Here is a 24313-nt window from a genome sequence, read left to right on the forward strand (position 1 = left end):
TGTTCTTCACTATCTGTTTGATCACCACCTTCTCTCAGAGTGAACAAACCAAGGCACCATCTCCCACAGAGGTAACCACTGACAAGCTGACAGCAGGACCCAGTCTTCATCTAACTATACCTTTATTACTGGGTATTTGAACCATTATTCATAACTCTGCAAACTATATTCCATACCCATTTTACAACTATGAAGATGACAGGATAAAGAGAGCCCTTCAAGGTCTAGAAGTTCAAAGATCTATTTGATCTTTGCAATACTCAATGATTCCTGAAGATGCTCAGACTGGACTGCATGCAGAGGCCTAATCACCCATTCATACCTACCACTTTAAAGAACATAAAAATTCACACAGGGTATCTCAATCTAGCAATCCACTTAAAAGGACAGACAGAAGAAAAGGAACATGAAATATTAGCAGAGGTGGACAAACCAAGGATAGACTTTGAGAAGGAAAATGTGTACTGTTACCACTCACTTTGCAGCTCAATAAAGCCTAGAAAGAAATAACTCTGATCAATTTTCTCACCAAACAATAATGTCTGTTCAATCTGTATATTCAGTTACACTAGATATAACATTTTTAGCTGAAAATATTTGCGTACTGAATGGACTGTGATTTCTTTAAATAAATTATAACTTTAAAGCACTGCTCACTTAGAGACACCTAAAAACTAACTTAACATTTAACATTTTTTATGATTAACAGTGGCACCTGAAGAGTTGCACTAGTACCTTTTATTGTCAATCAACCTAAATCTCAGGGGTGATTTTTCTTTAAAATGTGGCTGTTATTATCCATCCAACTCCAACACATCCCTGAACAAACCAAAAATGTGGGCCATCTCCCTGTTTGAATCGCATGCACATGGATGAGTTGATCTTCCCTGCTGGTAAGTAATAGAGGGCAACCCAGAAATAAAACCAATAAAAACCACAGGCAGTATAGTCAGGCACTGCATGGAGACATTCCTTTCGGTCTCTTAGCACTGCGTTACCTTATAATGCCATGTGTCTGAGTAGCTGACTGGTACCATGAAGTACCGCGGAATGTGACAGAGTACTCACACAAGGAAAATGAATCAAGTCACACACTCCCATCAAAATATAGTGCATAATGAGAATAAGACCACAAGTAGCAGCGTACTGGCCTGCGATACCAGGTCCAGGCGCTCTCAAGTTCTGTGAAGAGAAGTAGTGACTAGACCAACAATATTCAGAAGAAGCTGTGCAGACACCAGATAAATATTCCAATTTCTCCTTTATAAACAGTTTACCTTTCTGGTAAGATTTTCATCAACGTGTTTGCACTTAACCTAATTGGATGCACACGGTATGACTTTGGGCAATATCTAGCAAGAGTATCTTCAGAGCTATATGAGGTTTCCCACACAGTTGTGATGTGGACGTGCTGGAAATCAGCTCTGCAGCTAATCTAATCTACTCATTGATTATGATTGTCATTTGCTCATTTATAACAGCAGTTCACTGTTCTAGCGACTCAGATTAAGATTCCTTCCATTCTTCCTGTGATGAAAGCCATTAAAAACATGGCAAAACCCCCAACAACCCAGAAACTCCACAAAACCACTGAGGACCCCCGACCGAATTCTTGTTGAAGAGAGAGGCTGCGGCAAGACAGTCCCAAGCCTGCCTTCATGCAACCAGATCCCCAGAGGAATTGCACAGCTTCTGAGCCCCCATGGAAGTTACAGCTGCATCACAGGGCACCGGGGGGGTCGTTCTGCTGAACCCTCACCAGTAGGAGCCTTCTCCTGCTCTGTGTCCCTCAGAGGTTAACAAAACACCTACCCTCAGGGCTGTAAAAGCTCTCCTGAGGGGAACAGAGTCCTCACAGAAGGGATCAAAAGAGGGATGGCAGCAATGTCACGCTGCTGTCTCTACACTCTTAATTCCCACCAGCACTTATTATTTCTTTCACAATCCACCCACAGCTGAGGAAACCTTTCATCTTACAATAATTTTGGCCTGAAACACAGCCAACCTGAAACAAATCGTCTGAAATGCAGATACTTTTTCATACATCAGAAATACACAGGCTGTTCTAAACACAGGGTAACCCAGTGACATAGCCATATGGACAGCCGTCACAAGGAGACCTAGCTAAAAGCACCATGCAGACAAAATGAGGCCCGGGCTGCATCTGCTCACCTCCCACTGACCAGATGATGCTGGTATGGGCCAGAGCAGCAAGACCAGAGATCCCAGCCACAGGGAGGCCAAGCGGAAAGCTCTGCCAAAGAAGCCTGGGCAGCGTCTGCCCGGCTCCCAGGCTGTGGCACAGGCAGAGGAGGAACAGGGGAACACGGATGCACCAGAAGCAGCTCCATGGCCCTGCCACGAGCTCAGGGAGGAAGGCTGGAGGGGACAGTAACCCAGGAAACTGCTAATAATCTGTGTTATGGGGAGAAAGCCACAGAGATCAGCTGGAGCCCCTCTACTGGAGACCACTGGTGGCGTGCCGTGGGAGCTGGGAAGAAGCGAAGAGTGGAAACAGGCCGCGGCACACGTACACAGGTCCCAAGCAGTGCAGGCTGCTGAGCCTGAGTGGAACCGCCATGGCAAAGGCAGGCTGCTGGGCAGGACACAGGCTGTGTCCCTGAGCCTGCTGCACAGGGCCCCGCCAGGCCACCACGGGGCCAGGCCCCGCTGGGCCAGGGCTGCCCCAGCCCGTTTTGCAGAGTGCCCACGCACGGGGGGTCAAACAGAAACCCGAGGTGAGAAAACACCACCCGCTCACGACACCCAGGTTTTATTAATACATCAAATCTAGAATTTATGCCACTGAGTGGGGTGGTTCTGTTCTTGCAGCTACTCCATCCCAAATTCTCCTATAACCATGATGTTATACATCAAGTAACAATACATCAATAAAACATAACAATGAAGCAGAAAACACTGATTTTTGTAGCTTATTAAGAGCTTGAATAACAAAGGGAATACTTTCTAAGGATTTTTAAAAGCCTATTTAATTGACTACAAATACATAATGTTTCCAATGCTATATACTATACACATGTACAAACACAAGAAAACTCCCTTTGAAATTAATCTATTTTAAAGCCAGACTTAAACCATACACTGACATTCCTACACATATCAATCATTTCAGTATCTTACCTGAACATGATGAATTCTAGCATTTTGATCTACATTGGAAATGTTATATTCAACAGTCAAAGGAATGAAATTTTGGCAACAGATGAGGTATAAAGTAATTAAATAGCATCTATGTGTTTGCTTTGTGAGCTGGTCACTGTGCTCGATGTGTACTTGGTATTCATTAATAAGATACGAATTTTCAAAATAAAGCATATTGCATTCTTCAAAAATCAACTGTCTGTCAGGGAAAACAATTTCTCCCAGATACTGTTTATGATACCAGATATCAGCCCTAGTGATTCCCAAATAACCTGCTGCTTATTTATAACCATGCTATGCACAGAATTCCAGGAAGTGCATACTGCTGCTCCAAAGCCAAGTTTACATATTTATCATAGCGGAGCATTAAGCTTAATATTAAAATTCATATTTTGTATGATAACATTGTAAGAATTCTGTTTCTACTACAAAGATAGCATAAAGTCTCATGATCTCCAAAGCATGGACATATACTGCTGTGCTATATGCCCATGGAACAACACAAAAAGAATATCTGCACCAAGGAGCCTGTGTTTTTTCCAAATTTAAGTAAAAATAGCTAAAAGATTTTCCATTACAGAATTTTGACTATTAATCTTCTTCCTAGCAACTACTGGAAAAACATGGTAGCATGCACTGCTTTTAGAGAATTAACATATTTCTCCTTAATACTGGCAAATACTGAGTACCTTCCAACTCCTGCTTCAAGGCAGTTACTCAAATATCAACTACTCAGAAGAAAATATATACCTTTGTCTAGATCTGTTCATGCAGCTTTTAGTTCACGAAAAACACAACTCGTGGACATGGAAAATTTTCAGGCTGGTTAGAAACAGAACTGTGACCAGCCATGGATGCAGTTTCACTATATACATGGGGAAAACAGTCCTTCCTCTGTGCCTGAGATGGGGAGGAAACCCCACCATGGGTTGGTGCAGATGGTGGGGACATAAAGAGATGAGCCTATGGAGTTCCCTTGGGCTATTTCTCAACAGACACACACACAGAGGTGACTTGCATGCAAACACCAAGCCTGAGATATCTGATATAGTCTATTCTGGAAGTAGACATGCTGTAAGTATACCACTTATTTATCTAATTTTAACATATCTAGAAATCATGATAACTGCTGCATCTACATTAACTGCTTTTATCTGTTATTTCCAGATGCTCTGCAGCCTGGCTGTGGCTATAGCCACAATGGTAAACTGGGCTGTAAGAATTGTGCAAATTCCAGACTGACATTAAAAGCCTTCACTTCTACCCAGATCAAATTTTCAGGAGTAAAAAGTAAACCCAGCCTTAAGAGCAGCTGAACCAACAAAATCTGTTTGTCTGTAGTTTAGAGTGGAACTGGAAAATCCTTAGTTCTAGCCTGGTTCTGCCAGTGAGCTGCAGTGACAGTTTAGAAAAATTACGTCCTCAGCTACTCCTAGCATGAATATGGTCATCTTTACCAGTACTAAGGCTCTTGTAAAACTGAATCTTTATGCAACACTTGACTATACACATACATTTATAAGAAAAATCATCGGGGGTGTGCATGTGTGTGTGTTAGTATACTCATAGTTAGCATTTTAGGACATTTTTGTTCTGCGAAAAGAACTTTGTCTTGCAGGCCTCCACATCTCTAGTATTTAAGCATTCTCATCTTGGGGTTTCCTGCTTCCAGAAAAGGCACCTCACAAGCCACATGAACCTTTTTCCTGCTCTGTCATGTATTGAATTTCCAGTTCCTTGTCACACTTCTTATTATAACAAAGTCTGTTTGAAGAACGTCTTTCTCACTAAAATAAAAAAGGCTATCTGATCCACAAGCTTGCCTGTTTAGTTGCATACTACACTACTAATTCCTGCTCAAGTCCGATCCCCCCGCCCCGCAAGATAGTGAGTAATCCACTCTTAACATGAAAGACACAGGATGCAGATGCTTATCAGCCTACAACTTGGAACAGATTCTACCAATCAGAATTACTATTTTTCAGAGCTGTTGGCTAGGCAATGATGCTTATATGTACCATTATAACCTTTATTTTATATAGGTCATCATATTACATTGTATAAAGGTAAACAGTTATTTAATTTTTTTAAAGCAGTAAACAGAAGGAAAAGTTAGTTCACTGGGGAGAGCCTGCAGCTGCCAGCAAAATCTTTACTCCCAGTTTTATTGTTTCAGATTTATGAGAAAGTCTTAACCAGCTGGAGTTGTCAGCAATAATCACTCTCAACAGATGACTTCTTCTTTAGAATGCCCCAGCAGCACCCACGGCTGTGTAACGCCTGGAGCCGCTCTGCCCTCACCCATGACTGCCAGCAGCTGGATCCCTGCAGGACCGTGACTGCGTGTTGGAGGGACTGCCACGTTTGTTTGTGTGAAACATCGAACTAAGGCCCTGCACAAGTTACACGGCTGGGAAGGACCACAAAGGGACAATAAAACCGCCAGCATGCATTGCCTTTTGGAGGAGCCAACCCCTGCTTAAATGTCATTGTTCTTTCAGTATTTATTCTGTGCTATCTTTAACGTGGTTTCTGTGTGGGCCAGATAAGATAGGAAAAGCACATGGCAGGGAGGGGCAGAGGCATGTCTTAGATGCTTTCTAACAGCCTTGCTGCAAATCCTAAGACAAACTATAACAAAAGCTATCCCAAAATTTCCTATTTAGTCTTTAACCCTCCAGAGCAATTTTTAAAAGTTATGCCATCCTCTGTTCCAAACGACCACGTGCCAGACGGGTTTTGTTTGCTTGGTTTAGTACATTTACTTCTGAAGAGAAGAAAGTCTGTGAAAAGATGAACCAATCTGCTTGGTAAAGAAGAGACTCCCAGAAAGTTTTATTTTTAGTTTTCATGCCACATCACAAACTGACAAGTACTCCTCACCATCCATTTTAATTTTGAATTAGAGGAGGACAAAAGGCCACTCCAGAATAATGGTATTTCAAAGTAACAAAAAAGCTCATGACTATTCTGAGTTAGTAAATGAGCATTATTTTTACAATCTGGTATTTATTCAGTTTTATAAAGGATGTAAAATCTCATTACTTCAGATACTGTCCTATTTTCCTGCTAGCTCTCTCAAAATGAAAGGTAATCACTATTTTTTGGCAGAGACATTAATACATCCTGTCTATTTAGGAAACCCAAATCTGTCCAACCATCTAGTTTATTTACACATTGATCTTGTAGAAAAGCAGTACTAATGCAAGAATCCTTTCATTTCTCTTCTATGTGCTCAAACACCCCAGGCATGTTAGGTATACTGAATTTTCTTGAGTGTGTGAGAGTTACCCATCATATCAACACACACATCACAATGAAACTTGGTCACAATCACCAAATCCCAAGTGTAGACAAAATCTCAGATATCCAGCAAATTACAATGGGAAAAAGGATGCTTAACCTGTTGAGGTTCATGGAACCCATCCAGCACAATACACCTGTTTCAAGCAATGTCCAACATACAGAAAATAAAGGAAGACAGTCCTGCTTCAATAGTCAAATGAATAAATTCTACATTAAAATATAATCTAGTGTTAAATGTTTCAGCTCAATCTGTGAGTTAAACCTATCACTGAATATCATTCACCTCAAAAAACAATACCAAAAATTCAGTAACTCAAGCAGCTGCTGAAATGGTCAGGAGCAAATTTAATAAAATGCAGTACAAGAACCACTCAACACAGGCCCTCAAAGTTCCCAGAAGTCCCAAGCAGAAAAAAATTAACCACCCATTCTAGCATGAAACTCACAAAAATCCAACTGCAAACCCAAAAGGATTGTACACAGGTATGCCACCCCATTGCAAGAAAGACTAAAGTTGCATGGTGAGAGCTAACAGGAGGGGGTATTTTGCTGTCAACCACTCAACCCTTGTGTGTATCTCAGCCAGCCTGTACAGACAGTAGTAGCAGCTTAGACAAACCACCAATTAAAGAATGATTCACGTCTTCCTTGATGTCTTCTATTCCCTCCCATCTCACCTCCCCAAAACTATCACAAAACTTCAAGGTCAACAAATTGCTTCCTCTTAGGCACAGCACACACAGATTCTGCATTAAGGCAACATTACACTGGACTTTACACTTGCATACTCATAATTACTTTTCACTTCCAAAAGGAAGTAAGTCTCAGAGTTAGGCACCGTTGCTGGAAGCAGTAGGAGTGGCAAGGTTCAGGCACCTGATTTTCCCTTTGATTTAGAAAGGTAATACAGAAAAGGAGGTAAGTGCAGTTGAGGAGGATAAGAACAAGTAGCATAAGTAATAACTGCTGGAAGAAAAAAAATACTGGTTTAAAACAGATTTAGAACAGAGTAATTGTATGTGTAATTTTACTGTGTAGTAGAGTTTATCTGTATTTACCTTTGGTATCATTAAAGATCAAGATTAGAAGATAGCTATCATTAAAGGCAATGGCATGAGAAAACACTTCATTACTATTAAGTCATTAGTAGTCAGTGACTTAAAAAGCTTTAAAAAACAACAGAACTACTTTAAAATTCTAACTTGTGTCAAGCAACTTACAATGTGAAACAACCGTTCATCATGTGAGATTTAGACGACAAGGTGACGCTCACAAGCCAAAATGCGTGTAAAAATTAGTCTGCAACTTGATATATATCCAAGCTGCAAAGCCAGTAAGAAAAGCCTAGGATAAAGTTACACCACCCTAAAAGCCCTTAATCTAGTAAAAAGTATAGAAAGGAAAGCATCCATCAACATGTAGGTACAAAACATGAAAATTCAGTTGAAACTTAGGATGTTATACATGCACTTCAATTTTACTTTGAACTGACACAAAATAAGAGTCATATTTAAAAAGAAAAAGTTTAAATAAAGCATCGCACTGATCTTAATTTCAAACATTTAAGTTTCTTGTTTTCCAGAAGGGAAAGTGTCTATAGTTAACAACTAAGCTGTTGTAGACCCTTAATAATTGACAGCTAATTTTCTTAACCAAATTACAGAATAATCTAAAATTCAGAAAGACAACACTTCAAGAAGGGTTCTAATAAGCTTCCAAGAATAAAAGACATACTAATTTGTCTGGAAAAGGGTCACACAGATAAAGCAGCTCTTTAGGAGAAGGAAATTGCAAGTTAAATTGGAACACTACTCATTATGTGTGAGATTCTAGATAAGCACTTATCAATGAAAGTCCTCCTCCCTTATATATTCTTATAAGACATGTTCTTGCAGGAGTACCTGCTTTTTTCAATTCTGGAATAAAAGATAGATATTACCTCAGGTGTACACCTATTATTTAATCTGACTTCTTGAAGCATGCCTAAATATAGTATTCACTATAAGATAAAACAGGACAGAACACTGACCATTGCAAAGTAAGACAAGATCTGAGTTGATAGTTCAGCACATACGAGTAAATACTAGAGGCAGCTTAAGCCCACTTAGTTTTATTCCAGCCTAAATAGAAGTTCAGAAAATAACAGAGGTACAAAACAGGTCAGTCAGGACTTTCATCAGAAGGTTGCATGAATGATGTGAAGGATCTACAGGAGGAGCGGGCAGATCTTGCAGGTCAACAACTGGTTGCCATAGCTGGTATTGACAATAGGGATTAAGCTTGTTAGACATGTGTAGAAATATCTGATTGGGGGGACTAAAGAAGATTAAGGCAGACTCGGCAGAGCCCAGCAACAGGACAAGCAGCAATAGGCAGAACCTGAAACACAGGCAATTCCATTTAAACATAAGACAAAACTTCTTTACTGTGAGACTCGTCAAACGCTGCAACAGGCTGCCTAAAGACACTGTGGATTTTTCCATCATTGGAGATACTCAAAATCCAATCAGACAAGGCCCTGAGCAATCTGTTCTGTTTGACCCGGATTTGAGCAGGGGGTGGACCAGGCAATCTCCAGAAGTCCCTTCCAGCCTCACCCATTCAATGATTCTGTGACTACTAAGTAGAAAAAAATCCTCTTTTTTAATTACTTAAGTTTGGATAAGATGATATGGTCATGTCTGACCAGCTGCAGGCGTATTACATTGAAAGAAGGCCCAGCGTGCAACTGCAGTTCTCTCCTAGGAGCTGTGTTCATGCAGAGGCTTCTGGCTCCAGACACTCAAGATCTACTTCAAACTTAACTGTGAAACTGAATGTATGTCAGGCAACCTCTAGTAGATAATTTCCCTGTTAGTGATTTGGTTTTGTTTTTGTTTTTTTTTAAATACACTTTCCTGCTGAATTTTCACATATACCTTTCTGGTTTATGTTTTTATTTTCATCTTGCATCTTCATAATGATTATTCATACATATTTCCACGTAAGGCCTGGGAGCAGCCAGATGGTAAGTTAACACACTATCATTCAACCACACCTGGAGGTGTTTAAAAGACGTGTAGATGTGGCACTTAGGGACATGGTTTAGTGGTGGACTTGGCAGTGCTAGGTTAACGGTTGGACTTGATGATTTAAAGGTTTTTTCCAACCTAAATGATTCTATACGGCTTAGAGGAACTTGAAAAGCAAAAAAATCCCAATCAACAGAAAAGCACTATTAAAAAAACTCAACACTCCTAATACAGACAATTCTCCTCCCAAGCAAAGGCTTTAATCCTGCAATTTAGTAATAGGTCAAATTGGTGAAATCCTGTGTTGCACCTTCTGACCCCTAAGATGCACTTCCATCATCAACAACTGTCTTAATAGCCCTGGGTCCTGTGCTTTTGAAAACCTTCCTGTTTCTAAAACCAGAACAATATACCACGTTAAAACTGGTCACAAGTAACACAGCACAAACTTCTGAAAGTGCCTGAAAATTTTACAATGTCCAAACAGCAGTAAAACCCCAGCATTTTGGCTATGCAGCAGAACTTGATAAATATGTACTTAATTATGCCAAATGCACAACTCACTCTTGCATACCTTAAGACTTTATTTCCATGTCAATGAATTCATGTTAGTGACATGAAACTAAAAAGTCAACAGACAGGATGCTTGAGTAGTTTACAAGCTATCACCTCAGATGTAGTACCTAAAACACCTACATGTTGTTATGGTATCAACGCAGACACGATTGTGAAACTATGTGACTCGGGTATTCACAAGATACTCTAAGTAGCATATCAACAGGTGCATCCAGTCATTTACTAAGTAAACATAAGAAAATAATTTAGATAAAGGATTGCCTGATGTAAGAGTTCCAATCCATGCAATGAAATTCCCACTTACAATCATTATAATTAGCATTTAGTGACAAAAGCAGATCAAGTCATTCCTGATCCAGTGCTTTCTGCTTGTTTTGTCCCTGGCAATGTAGTATCTTGCACCTCCCATTGTGCTTGCATGAACTAGATCAAGAAATTAAGCTGGCTTTTAAGACAGAACATTAATTGCCTGATTTAGTTTGCTAAGTGAGTCTGTTAATAATTTCACTGGCATAACTGAGGAGGATGGATGGTAGAGCACAGAGGCAGAAGCCAGAGCAGGAGGGGTAGGATAGACGTGTGTTGGGAACAATCACAGATTCCAACCGAATGCTCTTGTTGTGTGAAAACGTGCTGTTGGTCACCTTGGCCTGGGAACCAGCAACATCTGCAAACCACTGGAGTGATGTCTCATCAACATTTGTAGGTGAAATTGAAGTACTGGACAGAGAGACAGGGAAGATGCAAAAAGAAAAAAAAAAAATTAAAAGATACAACAGAATCTGTATTGCTGTATGCTGACACTCCCCTGTGATGTGGAGGTGAGTCCTGATCAGCTGTGGTTATCAACAAGCCCACAGAGGTTTTCAGAGATGTTTTGGTTTCTGGCCAAATACCAGATTGGGTAATAACATTCTACCCACCTACGATTCCCTTGGCATTTTCAGTTGATCATGATGTTCCCAGCTTCCTGACCTAAAAATTGTTGTGTACTATTTCTGTGCACTGTTTCAATAGATGCCACATTCCAACCCAGATATTGCTTGATTTCAGAACTGGCTGACACAATCCCTATAGTAACTTTTACTGTTTTTTTTTTTAATCCCTGCAGCTTCTGATTAAAGTAAGAGTCTACACTCTTCTCAGACTGCAAATGCCCTGCACCACGATTCAGTGCACAACTATGTGCCTAAATTATTAGGGCCTGGACTATCCAGGACTGATGGCAGAAACAGTCTGATGAGGGTCAGAGCCCACCTTATATTTAAATTTATTCTAAATAAATTAAAGTTATTTATAAACTTTTCAAATCACTGGAATGCTAGTGGGTAATAACTAATGTGACAAGAATGGTTATGTGAAGGTCACTCACACAAACATAATTTGGTGGCTCTGGATCACAACATAGGTACCTGTGCAGGCAGTGATCTGATGGATGCACTTTCAGGGTCAGGTGATAAGAAAGGGTACGTGACATTAAACTGTTCTGAGATCATCCTCTCCCAGGAGTGCCTCATCGTGAACATATGGGATGGAGAGGTAAATGCATGGAAAAGGCTGCAGAACTGCATGTGTACACACTTCTGCATTGTACTCATCAACTGTAATTGGGCTGTACTGGAGGCATGTGAATGCGATACCCTCAAGCTGCAAACAGCGCTACATAATAAAAAATACAATATGTTTTGTATTATAAACTCAGATGTCATGTCCTGTGGGTGCCTAAGGGTCAAATCTTTATTTTCTGTTGTTTAGCTCCTCATCTTTCTTTCATGCCTAACACCAGGAGCTCCTGGCACTGGGGGAGAGAGAAAGTCACATAGTGCAATCCACTGCAGCGATGTGCCCTGTCACATAACCAAACAAGGCTGAGGGGCTATTATCATTATGGGACAATTTTAACACTGGCAGCCTTAGTTGAAAAGAACGATCAGTATGTCAGTGTAAATCATCCCCTCAAGGTGCAGAAGTACACCAGGCTTTGGGGACATACAACCAAGCTTTAAGCTGATGTTTTCTAAAAGCCAAAAGCTAATGACACAGTTTAAGCTGGGAGAAACTGGCAAAATAAGCCAACCTGGCAAAGAAAACACAAGACTGTAAAGAGGAGATTACCACCACTGAGCAAATTCAGCAGCCAAACTGTTAGAATACAAAGTATAAAATTAAGCAAGAATTAAGTAAATTTTACCCATGTATTACTTAAGCCCTGCACTTGAGAGATGATGTACCATCACTGCCACGTGCCAGGGAAACTGTTCCGAGAGTTTTAAAGACTGTCTCATGTAGCACTGAATTTTCACAACATAAATACAATAGAGTTGCACATACCAAAAAGTAAAATACCAACCCAACAGCAGAAAATACCTGCTGCCTTTACATAAAACTACACGAAATCACACATTTTACCTTGATAGAGACAATTTTTCTCCCCTTAATTAGAAAACACAGAAACACATTACAGTGATGTAACAATGTAGCAAAATCCTGGTTTTATTACTTTATGAACAAAACCAGCATTCATTTTATGAGAGCAATTATTCTAATATAGGAAGCCATTGTTGCATTAAAAATATTTTTACAGATAACACAATAAAAATCAATCATTTTGTCCTCCTCAACAGGGGAATGTGTTTAAAGAAAACAACAGAAGAAATGACAAACTATGACACATACATTCCCTTCGCCCCACAAATACAATTAATTTCCAGTTTCCTTAATTTGTCTCAACTCCTAAAGCCCTTAGATTTATGATAAGGAAGCTGAATGGGGAAAACACTTAACTTTGCTTTTACTGAAGGCTTTAAAAATGAAAGGGACCCCCAAAACCAAGAGATGATTTGTGTTCCTAAGGATGTTTGAATTATTTTTTTTGATAACTAGCAGCAAAACATGATTTTATTAAATGAAACAAAGCACATTCATCTTTATCTGCTTTTGACTATAATCTTAAAATATTAATTAGCCATCACAGATGTCTTTCTATACCTAAGGCATATCAACTCCCTGATCTCAGTTGCATGAATAAAGCTACAATAATAATTTTATTATATTCATTTATCATTTGATGAAAGGAATATCAAAATTATTATTGGTAAGTTTCAGGAGTTTTTCTCTCTTCTTACTAACTGAACTGCAACAAAACTCTTTTCATTTATATAAACTTAAAGGAATTCTGTCAGTTCCCAGTGTAACCTCTCCTTTCTTAAGTAAAATATTTTCAGCAGTACTTCCTAGTTCCCAAGCATAACTAAAATTCCATTTTTCCATTTGATAATAGTGGCAACTTCTTATACTTCTGCAGTTAATCCATACAACCTGGCCACAAAGATTTTTACTAATCTGTTCTTAATCAAAAATGTTCTAACCAATTAAGGTTTGAACTGTCATATCTTAAAATCTGAGCTGAAATTTAACATGGTTAGCACTTTAGAGTAATATATAAGAAAACAAAGTTCACTCTTCCCAGAATTTACAAAAGTTTCACTGAACAGTCTCATTTAAGAGGACATGAATTCAAAGATTACTTCTGTGGCAATACCTGAAATCATTATTATTCCAGTGTATTTCAAACATAGTCACCTAAATTTGTACAACAGAACCTTAAACTCTGGTTTCAGTTAAGGAGGAAACTTCATATACCAGTCTAATTAGCTAATTTGTCTAACTGTAACTTGCAATCTCTCCTTCCCTCCACAATCATGATAAAAATGGCTTAAAATAAAAACAGAAAAACTGTCACTGATTCTGTGTTTCAGACCAAATGAAGCACTTTCTTCCTTGTAAAATTATTCCTGTACCAAGCTTTTATTAAAATTGCATTATTACAAAAGTATGGCTAAGCTCTTCGCATACAGAACTCATGCTTTATTTCTGCACTTAAGACATGACAAAGTAGGAACCAAAAGCAAGAGGAGGAATAGTTAACACTAAAATTATCAGATTAGAAATCATTAGATTAGAACTAATTATAGTTTATTACTACTGGAATTAATGATTAGAACTTTTAAATAAAAGGTGGCATTGTTAATTGTATTCCAACTACTGACAAAATAGAAAAATATTCACAAATCTAAACTTAGCATTCTTAAAAGCACAACCAACATGGAGCAGTAGTTACATCAGTCCTTACTAACTGCTTTTGTATTTGGAAAGGCATTGCACTGTAAAATGTTTTTCTCATTACCAATGCTGCCTTCACAGGGAGCTATTTCAATAGCAAATCAGAGATATTCCATCTGTTTCCAGCCTCTACAAATACTGAGATTCCTTATTAATATCCTCTCCAGATTTCACAAATCTGACTACCTTATCTCTATTAGATATGAATCCACAAAAAAGGTACTATTAGCACCTTGTATCTTAAAGCAGCCCGTACTGCACTCTTCTCTTTTCTGTAAGCTTCAAACCCACAATCGTTTGACTTCATGCCAGACTGAGAGAAGGCAGAAGTGTAACATGGGCAGCAACAACTCAAACGTTTAATTGACTAAAAACTTTTTCAGGTACTGCCTTCAGTGCGTATAATTTGACTTCATCGTTCTTGAACACATAAAAAGAGTTTTCCTTCCCCCTTGCTGCACTTTGAAGGAAATGCTAAGCATTGCTTTGCACTATGGCACAAAACATACCGAAACCAACTTCTGGCAACGCCAGGTAACCCATCATATTCACTGACATTCCTGGTGCTTAACACACTTGCTCTTCTAATTACTATTAAACACACTCTTCTTGGACAGAATAAAGCAGAAACAAGAGGCAACCTCTCAATTGTGCAGTGCAGGGCATGGCAGCAGGAACTGCAGTGAGTGAGTAAAAACGATAGTACAGAAGTTGATACATAAAATGCCCAAATCATTTGGGCTTTTACTCCTAGTTCCATCACATATGGTGATCACAACTAAGAGATAACTAATTATTCATATGCAGGTTGCAAATTGGCTATGTCCAACAAAAAAAAGAGTTACTAACTTCCCTAGTATAGTAAGGATGCAACTAGAAAATTTAAGTCCTAAATAAATACTGCAAACTTTGTGTTTCTACAGAACAAGCTTATGAACCCAAAGGCTTGGGATCACAACCCTATAATAAAGGCAAGTGACCAAAACAAATAGGGGGTGTCTGTTCCTACTAAACAAAAACAGATCCTTGATCACAAAATGCCTAATCTCTAGGTAGTTGAAGTTTGGTAAAATTACTTTCATCCTAAATTTCTGATTTCTTTTTTTAATGCCCGATCCAATGTGTTGTTCACGACATTCAGGACAACACTACTTTTAATAAGTCTATTTCCTAACTAATAACAGGTAACTTGACAGCATAGATGATTTAATGAGTTGCATCTGTTAAGATTCTTTAAATATGTAAATACTATCTTCCCTTTTTCAACCAATATATCTAAATGCTGGATTTTAAATTTTTAATCTTTTTTTTTTTACTATTTCTTTTTGTGACATGAAACATTCAAGATTTTTATAAAAAAAAAAATGTTTCAGCTATTCTTTCTAGAAAGCAAAACATTTTAGAAAAAATATTTTACATTGCAAACTTAAGTTTTGTTGTTGAATGTATACCTTTTTTTGGACTTTGTATTTCCTATTTTTAATTCATTTTTACAAATAGCTCTACTGATAGAGGCTCTACGTGAAGTTTTGATTTGGGGACAGAATTTACCACCTAACAGTAATCTAAAGTTATTCAGTGTTTGTGTTCAACAGTAAAGCATAAAATTTAACCATGGAATAAAACAGAATAAATTCTGGTGGCAGTGGTTTTTCCTATTCCAAATCTCTAAGTGAAGGTAGAGCAAAATACAAAGACTAGTTTATTTCCTAACAATTATCTTCTGTTATTCACTTGTACAAAAATAAGTAAATACTTACTGTTCCTCTAATAGTGTTCACAGAAACTTAATACAAGAACAGTGTCAGCTATATTTTAGTTTTCATAATTCTTTTTCAACGCAAACTCAAGTCTGTTGAGGGGACACATTCATGTGAACAATGCCTTCCAACTATGAGTTAGCTTTTTTTTAAATTTGTCAATTTACAATGCTTTGGAACAACTTAGAAACAGGAAAGAAAAAACAGGTACATCAGGTATATTAATAGACTGCAATAGAATTGAATGTATTATTCTGTATGTACTAATGGTAACCCCTAGAATACTGCTGCACATCAGAATGAGTTTATTCTCATTCAACCAGATCTATCACATTAAGACTTTTACTTTAAGACTTAATTACTGTAAACCCTCTGGTACCATTCCATCCATTAAGGATAGTTAACAATGAGACACTGCACAATTGGTTCCCAGGGTATTACATACACTTGTGCATGCTTGCTCAAGACGAATCATCTTTGACAAGATAAAAGGTGTAACATGCAGACAGAGGCCCTTCATTAATCAAACTAGAAATAAAGGACATCGTGTTTAAGTTGCAATTTCAGAGACCAGGCAGTAGTGCTCCAAAATTGTCACAGCTGAGTGAAAAAAGTCTACTTCCTAGCAAGCATGGACAACCACAACTAGATCCTTACTTAAACAGATTAAGCAAGCTGTGGTACATAAGCATAAATTATTTAAATTCTAAAATATTTCTCTTGCATTGCCACTGCTTATTTAAACATACTAAAAAACATTGGGCACCTATGCCAAGATCTGACGCATTCCTGAAACACGAGTAACATCCAAAAAATCTCTGGACAATGCCAGGGAAAAGACAGCAAGTTAAAGATTTATTCCATTCATTACAATAAAATGGCTTCCTATTTAGATCCCTGTTATAATTAAATGTATGACACACAGGAGTGCTGGAAACAGACTTCTGTTTCCCTGCTTGGACACAAGTAACAGTTATAAAAGGCTGTATTGGTGATGTATGACAAGAGTGAATACCTGCTATTATTAGTATTACTGCATTACAAACACCCTCTGAAAAGATAAGAATCTGTTTTCCTTTAGATATCAAACAGACCAAATGGGGAATAAGTAAAGGAGTAGCCTTGGCAGGAGGCGGGAGTTGATGCCTGAGAGATCCTTAAAACAGGCCTGAGTTGTGAGAGGATTTGGAAAATAGGAACAGAATCAATGTGCGTACATGAAAGAACAGGTAGAAAGTCTAGAACAAATTAAACATGTTAGGACAGTTTCTGTCCTTTGTTATATAAGAAATGAAGGAATTACTGAAAAAAAATCTCAAAACAAAAATGAAATAATCTTCTTATGAAGTTTCATTATAACTCTTCAGGAAAGAACAACGAGGCACAGTGAAGAGACAATGGAATGGACTAAGATTCACAATGTGATAATCAACTAAGTGCCACTAAGCTCCAAAATACTGTGCATGAGCTGATTTCATTTGCATCCCAAGAGTTGAAATCACACTAGTGACAAATTAAAATGAACAAGTGAAGCCATAAGTTTATGGCTTCTCATTAAAATTAGGATAGGGAATCACCACACAGAAGGAGCCATTACTGGAGTCATAACACTGAGAGAGTTGTATATTCTTGATGACAGAAACTCATCTGTAATTGCAAAATGGAAGACAAAAATATGACAAAAAATGGAATCCTGACAAGTAAGTTCCTCCAGCCTTATTTATGTACTGATTTGAAGTCACTCCTACCAGCTTTTGTTTTGTTTATACCCTTCTCTATTCCTGAAGGAAATGCCTGTCTAAGTTTCTCATGGCAAAAGGCAAAGTGTTCACCAACAAGAGTTCAGTTGGACAACCACAGCTGTATTATGGAATACACTTAACCCATTAGCGACATTTAGCTGTAATTTTTCTTTTAACTTAAGTTTACATGGTTGAAAAAAGATGGGAAAAATGTCTCTCCATCTTTCAGCATTAGAAGCAGCCACTAATGTAGAAGGAACAGTAAGAACTGTAACCTGATGAGGCAATTTTGCACAATAATCTGCTCTATGACATAATGGAAAAACCTGATCTCTCCAATCTGTATCAGTGATTTCAGCACATGATGCTAAAAAAGCATTCCCATAATAGTTAGCCACAGTAAGGGGAGTAGCACAGAACTAAGGAAATCTCTAACTTGTCCAGACTGGTTCATTTATTCAAAATCACCAGACTACATGTAAAGGTATCACATTCTGATAGTTAATTTGCAAAACTGTGTAATAGTGTAAGTCAATCTTAACTCGTTTACTTCACACTGGTTTTGTCACATTTATGAAAAGGGCAGCACTGTAAGAGCAATTTTCCAAAGAACTGTTGCCAAAACCCTTTTTTCTTGACTGAGTTACATGAAATAACTTCGAGTTACACAAAGTACAATCTTGCACATATACCTAACTTAATTGATGAATGTACTTTAAATCAAGGTATCTATATATTTTAGCAGCATTAGGACATGATGCTATAACCCACCTTGTGCAAGTCACATCTTTTTAATTTCACTGGGACATGAAAGCATTGCAAGCCACCAAAATTTCTGAGCCATCCACCAGCTGGAGGCCAGTCAACAGCAGTACACCCTAGGCATCAATACTGGGTCCTATTAGTGTTTAACATCTTAATTAGCTACCTGGATGCCAGGAGTGAATGTACCCTCAGCAAGTTTGCAGATGATGCAAAACCAGGAGGAGTGGCTGACAGACCAGGCAGTTGTCCTGCCATTCAGATTGAACCTGGACAGGCTGGAGAAACACGCAGAGGGGAATCTCATGAAGTTCAAAAGGAAATGCCAAATCCCGACCTGGGGAGGAATAACCTAATTCCCCAGGAAAGGCTGGGGCTGAGTGGCTGGAAAGCTGCCCTGAAGGACCCGGGGGTCATGGTGAACACCAGGCTGAACATGGGCCAGCAATATGCCCTCATGGCAAAGGTGGCCAATAGCCTCCTGGGCTGCATTAGGCAGAGCACTGCCAGCAGGCTGAGGGAGGTGAACCTTTCCTTCCCTCTGCTCAAAGTCTTCAAGCCTTCCTTACCTGAATTACAGCATCAGAAAATAATGGAAGAAAGTGACATTCTCTCTTGACATCAGGTTTGGAAAATGTTGGCCTTCAAAACAGCAAAGAAATGTTTCTTTTACGAAGCAGAAGTAAAGTACATAGAGTTCATGCAGTGCTCCAGCAAATGGTGTATAATACAAACATGGGCCCATCTCTTTAATAGCTGAGGAATTACTAAATTTCCAGAAGCATACTGCTTGGACTTAGAGGCCTCCCCAAGAACAGTTTACTGAACTGTGCTTGAAATTCTTGGGTGTTTCAAGATATGAGGAATCAAACATTGCAGAGAGTATCTTCGCAGTCTCCCATTATCCTACCATTATTCTTTCCATTAACAGTCCAACAGCTCTAAAAATTTTTACAGAGTGCCTCAGCACTTTTTACCCTCAAAGTTGTACATCTGCTGTCATTATAAAAGTAAATATGTATTGCCACTGGTATGAGGAATAGAGGCAAAAGCATTTTCATACTGTGAATATGTTTGAGACTGCACAGAAGGATTCACTAAGGAATCGCTATCCCTCATATCTAAGAGTAAACTTTACTCAAATTCTGTATTTTTGTGTATAATGGTACAGAATTTAAAAAACAATGATATTCAAAGTTGAAAAATTTTAGATGACAGGCTAACTTGATAAAGTCAGAGTGCAAAATGAAGCCAGGTTTACAACAGGAAGATTATTCCAAGGAAGAGAGGCTGGTGGCTCTCCAAAGTACAAACAGCTGCACTTTACTACTTGGAACTTTCACAGAGGCCCCAAAATTCTTCATTTGCCCAGATTTGTATTTAGCATTGCTTCTTGTTGTCCTGGTTTCAGCTGGGACAGAGTTAACTGTCTTCCTAGTAGCTGGTACAGCGCTATGTTTTGAGTTCAGTATGCGAAGAATGTTGATAACACTGATGTTTTCAGTTGTTGCCCAGTAGTGTTTACACTAAAGTCAAGGATTTTTTCAGCTTCTCATGCCCAGCCAGCGAGAGAGCTGGAGGGGGGCACAAGAAGTTGGCACAGGACACAGCCAGGGAAGCTGACCCAAACTGGCCAACAGGGTATTCCATACCATGGGACGTCCCATTTAGTATAGGAACTGGGGGCGGGGAATAGCCGCTTGGGGACTAGCTGGGTGTTGGTCGGCGGGTGGTGAGCAATTGCACTGCGCATCATTTGTACATTCCAATCCTTTTATTACTACTGTTGTCATTTTATTAGTGTTATCATTATCATTATTAGTTTCTTCTTTTCTGTTCTATTAAACCGTTCTTATCTCAACCCAGGAGTTTTACTTCTTTTCCTGATTTTCTCCCCCATCCAACTGGATGGGGGGGGAGTGAGTGAGCAGCTGTGTGGTGCTTAGTTGCTGGCTGGGGTTAAACCACGACACTTGTCTGGGAGAGGGTGGACCCTTGGGAGGATGCACAGAAGCATACTACAGCACACAGTATTTGTGAACTGACACACACCCTACCCACAGCTACTTGTATCATATAACTAGTAATATCGGTGGGGTACGACTTTGAAATTCCAAGTTTATACTGTAGAATAATGATGATAAATCAACACAGTGTGGGACATACAAAACACCAACAACCTTTTTTGTGACCGTGTGAAGAAAATGACTGAACAGTTACGACATTTCACAAAAACTTGTGAAATACAGTTAAATAGAAAGTATCAGATCCCATCATTGTGAGATCCAATGCAGTCCAATTAAGGGTCAGAGGAATTATTTTTTTTCTTTCAGATGTACAGACTGGCAAAGATCTAAAAGACTGAGAACCAAGGTTAAGTTTCATTCTAGCTGACTTGGGACCTCCAACACTGTGGAGCAGCTGCCTTCAGCTCCCTCTGTGAGTGAAGAGATGCAGTTCAGTCGGATTAACAGATTTTTAGATCTACTCAGAGCTCTAACAATGATGGACCAAAGCCTCCAGTAACTGCATTTCTCAGTCAACTAGGTACTTAAAAGTTAGCTGCCATAAATGCAGGACCTTGTGCTCACAACACAGAAGTGTGTATTTTATTTAAACTCACACCTTGTGTACTATCAAACATATATTTTACTTCCGTTCAGAATTATTCACTATGAAGTACTACTGCTCACGTAGCTCACCTTCAAAAACCAGTCATTCACAAAACTATAGCAAATGGATTTCTAAAGTGAAGTATAACTGTAGCTGGGAACTATTTTTGCTAATACTGGTAAGCAAGTGAGGTAGGCTCAGGAAACTCTGCTATGGTGTACAATATTAAGCAGATTAAAAAGAGTACAATTAGCTGGCAAATTGTTCATTAATATTGCCTTGTATTGCAGACACTATGAACCACTCAAATGACACAGACCTTTTATTATCTCTATTACCATTTCTTCTTTTCTCCTCTTCACTAATCTGCTTATCCTACTTTTTTCTTTTGTTGCTGAAAGAGATGTCCTACTTTTTCTGTTTCTTTTCCTCCTGAACAGCACTTCAGCCTGTTATTCACTTTTGCATTTCACTATACATCTGTCATGACCAATTTTTCTATGTATGTGCTTTCTTGGCAGAAAGCAATCAAGAAATATAACCCTCAGAAAAGCCAAGTGCTGTAAGAGCATAAATGCTCTAGTGTGCTAGGGGGATTTATATTTCCTCTAAAACTATTCCAATGCTTATAATATATCCTGGAGAACTGTGGCAACTGAGATTCGAAAGATGCAAGAGCTCAAGATGCAGAATGTATGCAGCTCTTGCAACCATGCAGAAAGATTAGCAACAGGATAGCAAAAAAAGTTAAAAATGGATATCACCTTCTCTTAAAACGTTAACTTTTGTCTCCTTCTTGCAGGCAGCTGAAAAGTATGACAGCAATCTTTTCCTATGTTGTCTTGACCATACACTAAGATTTGACAAAAGGAAATCACTGATAGGTTTAGAGCCTGTTGGAATGCAGCTGCCTCTGAAAAATGTTAAGACTATGACTTCTACAGGAATTGAACACGGACAAAGCTGAAAAAATCCAGAAGTCATAATTTCTTTCTCTTAAAAGTGGTCAAACATGGAATTGCTATTTTAATAAAGAGCTCAGAAAATAGAGGGGTTAGTGGTGCATCACTTCCATAAGGTATAATGTATATATATTTCACGTACACATGTGTGAGCAAGCAAAATGTTGTACTTTGTAAATTTTCTAACTACTGATTCTTCTCTCTGCAGCTTGTCTTACACAATTTCTGGTCAAATTTACTGGATTTCTCCATATAAATTAGAATAATTTTCAAGCAAAGAACTCTGCAGCAAAGAACTGTTTCAACAGTGCAAAAAGCTTCTTGAAGAACAATCATATTTTTAGTCACCTATCACACATGTCATTACACTGATGTAATATTCCTTTCTTACTGAATACTATTCCTGAATTTGTTTTCCTCAATATGTACACTACCATACTAATTTCAAAGTAGCAGTAAAATATAACAAAACATGACTCAAGGCGAAATAAAAATCCCCAATGTTTCCATTCAGTAGACATGCTAATTTCTGCTATTTCATACTCTCCTTCTATACACTTGGATATAAGCCACTATAAACAGTTCAAGGCAGTCTGAAAGACCAGTAATCCCCACAGTGCTTTGAAATTCAGTGTAACTGGACCACATAACACAAAGTACGCAAATGACCAGAGATGGTTTTTGAAAGCCCCTTAATGTTTATCTGACCCCTTGTGAACTCTTAATAAAATACTTCGCTGTATGGGCAGACAAACAACAACTAACATTTATACAAGCTACAATTCCCACTGAAAGCATATTGGTTATATCCAGCTACCAGAACTACAGCTCCTTCACCTCAAAGCTGAATTCTCTCTTGGTCTGAAGAAGCTGAAGGTGCATCTTTATTAGCAACATTCTAGAAAACTGCAATTTAAGTCAGCCTCAGTAAAAATGTAGCATCAGGCTTTTGTTGAAAATTACATGCTAGAGCTCCAGCAGTATTTTGAAAATTCTGTTCCTCCTAAATGATGTGTGAGTGTCCTATAAATTGCCAGGGATGAAAGGGAGAACAAGTCACATTAAGCACCTTCTCTAAGTATTCAGTTATATTACATTAGGACCCATCAACATGTTTATCTTGGACCATGATGCAGTACTTTAGGTATGTGGCTGATGGAAGAATCGTAGACTGAGGTTAAACAAAAGAGAACACTGACAAAGAAAAAAAAAAGTCATGAAAGTATCAAGAGGCAGAGAAATGAGATAGCAGTAACAGCCTCAGAGAAAGCATGCTAACATTTATTCAGATGAAATTTTCCAAAGGTACTAAGTACATTCTTTCAACCATCTGATCTGAGTAGTACTTATGCTCAAGAAGGCATTAGACTTAGCAGTATTTGACATAATATTTTTGCTTTAAAGATTTTTCTAGTGTTAAGGAAAAAAACCAACATACATTGTAAGAATTCTAAATGCCAAGTCTATCTGACACAAGAATGCATTATGCCTGTTATTTATTAGGACACTGAGGGGAAACATGGCTATGCATTGACCACAGAGAAACAGAAAACTACTTTATGTTGAAGCCATTGAAATGCTGATTAGCGGACAGTTAACTAGTCATCTTAATTTCTTTAAATGAATGATCATTTACACCAATACATGTTCAACCACGTTTTCTTGCCAAGACAAAGAACCTTGAGACCTGCTAAATTTTAAAAGTTAGAAATAACACATTTGTTCCTAACAGAAAGGTTAGCCAAGATTATGTTGACTCACCAGTCTTCCACATTTCCAGTTCTAAAACAGACATGACCATGCTTCCCTACAAGAACTTGTTCAGGAGCCCCTTTTCAACTGGGATTATATTCTGCGCACAGGAAGAATGCAGTGTCTTCATTTATGCTTTGGATTGTTTGATGAATTATGCTATTACTAGACTGTTCCTCAGAAGTGACCTTTTGGAGAGTTCACAAGCTGATACAAAAAAACCTGCTCCCAACAATCTGTATTCTTATCCTAGCTCATACCTTATGATAGGGAACCAAAAACATACTGATTTTAACTATTGCATTTGGTCGATGACTTTTTCCTCTCCTATAACTTGTTTCTGACAGAATTTAGGAAGTTATGAAAATTCAACTTAGAACAATGTGATTTTTTGCTTAATTAATTCTTCAAGAAAAGGAGTTACTAGTTCATGCAGATCAAGTCAAGCATCCCGGCTTGCGTCAGAAATTGTGCGGCCAGCAGGACTAGGGCAGCAATCATCCCCCTGTACTCCGCGCTGGTGAGGCCGCACCTTGAGTACGGTG

General features: G+C 38.5%; 1 protein-coding gene across 8 annotated transcripts in view; it reads right to left on the reverse strand.

Moving 5' to 3' along the window:
- The window catches only part of NEDD4L (NEDD4 like E3 ubiquitin protein ligase), a 193911-nt gene that overhangs the window by 64816 nt on the left and 104782 nt on the right, over positions 1 to 24313 (reverse strand). The window lies entirely within an intron of this gene.

This window comes from Haliaeetus albicilla, chromosome W (genome assembly GCF_947461875.1).
Source record: "Haliaeetus albicilla chromosome W, bHalAlb1.1, whole genome shotgun sequence".
Classification (NCBI taxonomy): Eukaryota; Metazoa; Chordata; class Aves; order Accipitriformes; family Accipitridae; genus Haliaeetus; species Haliaeetus albicilla.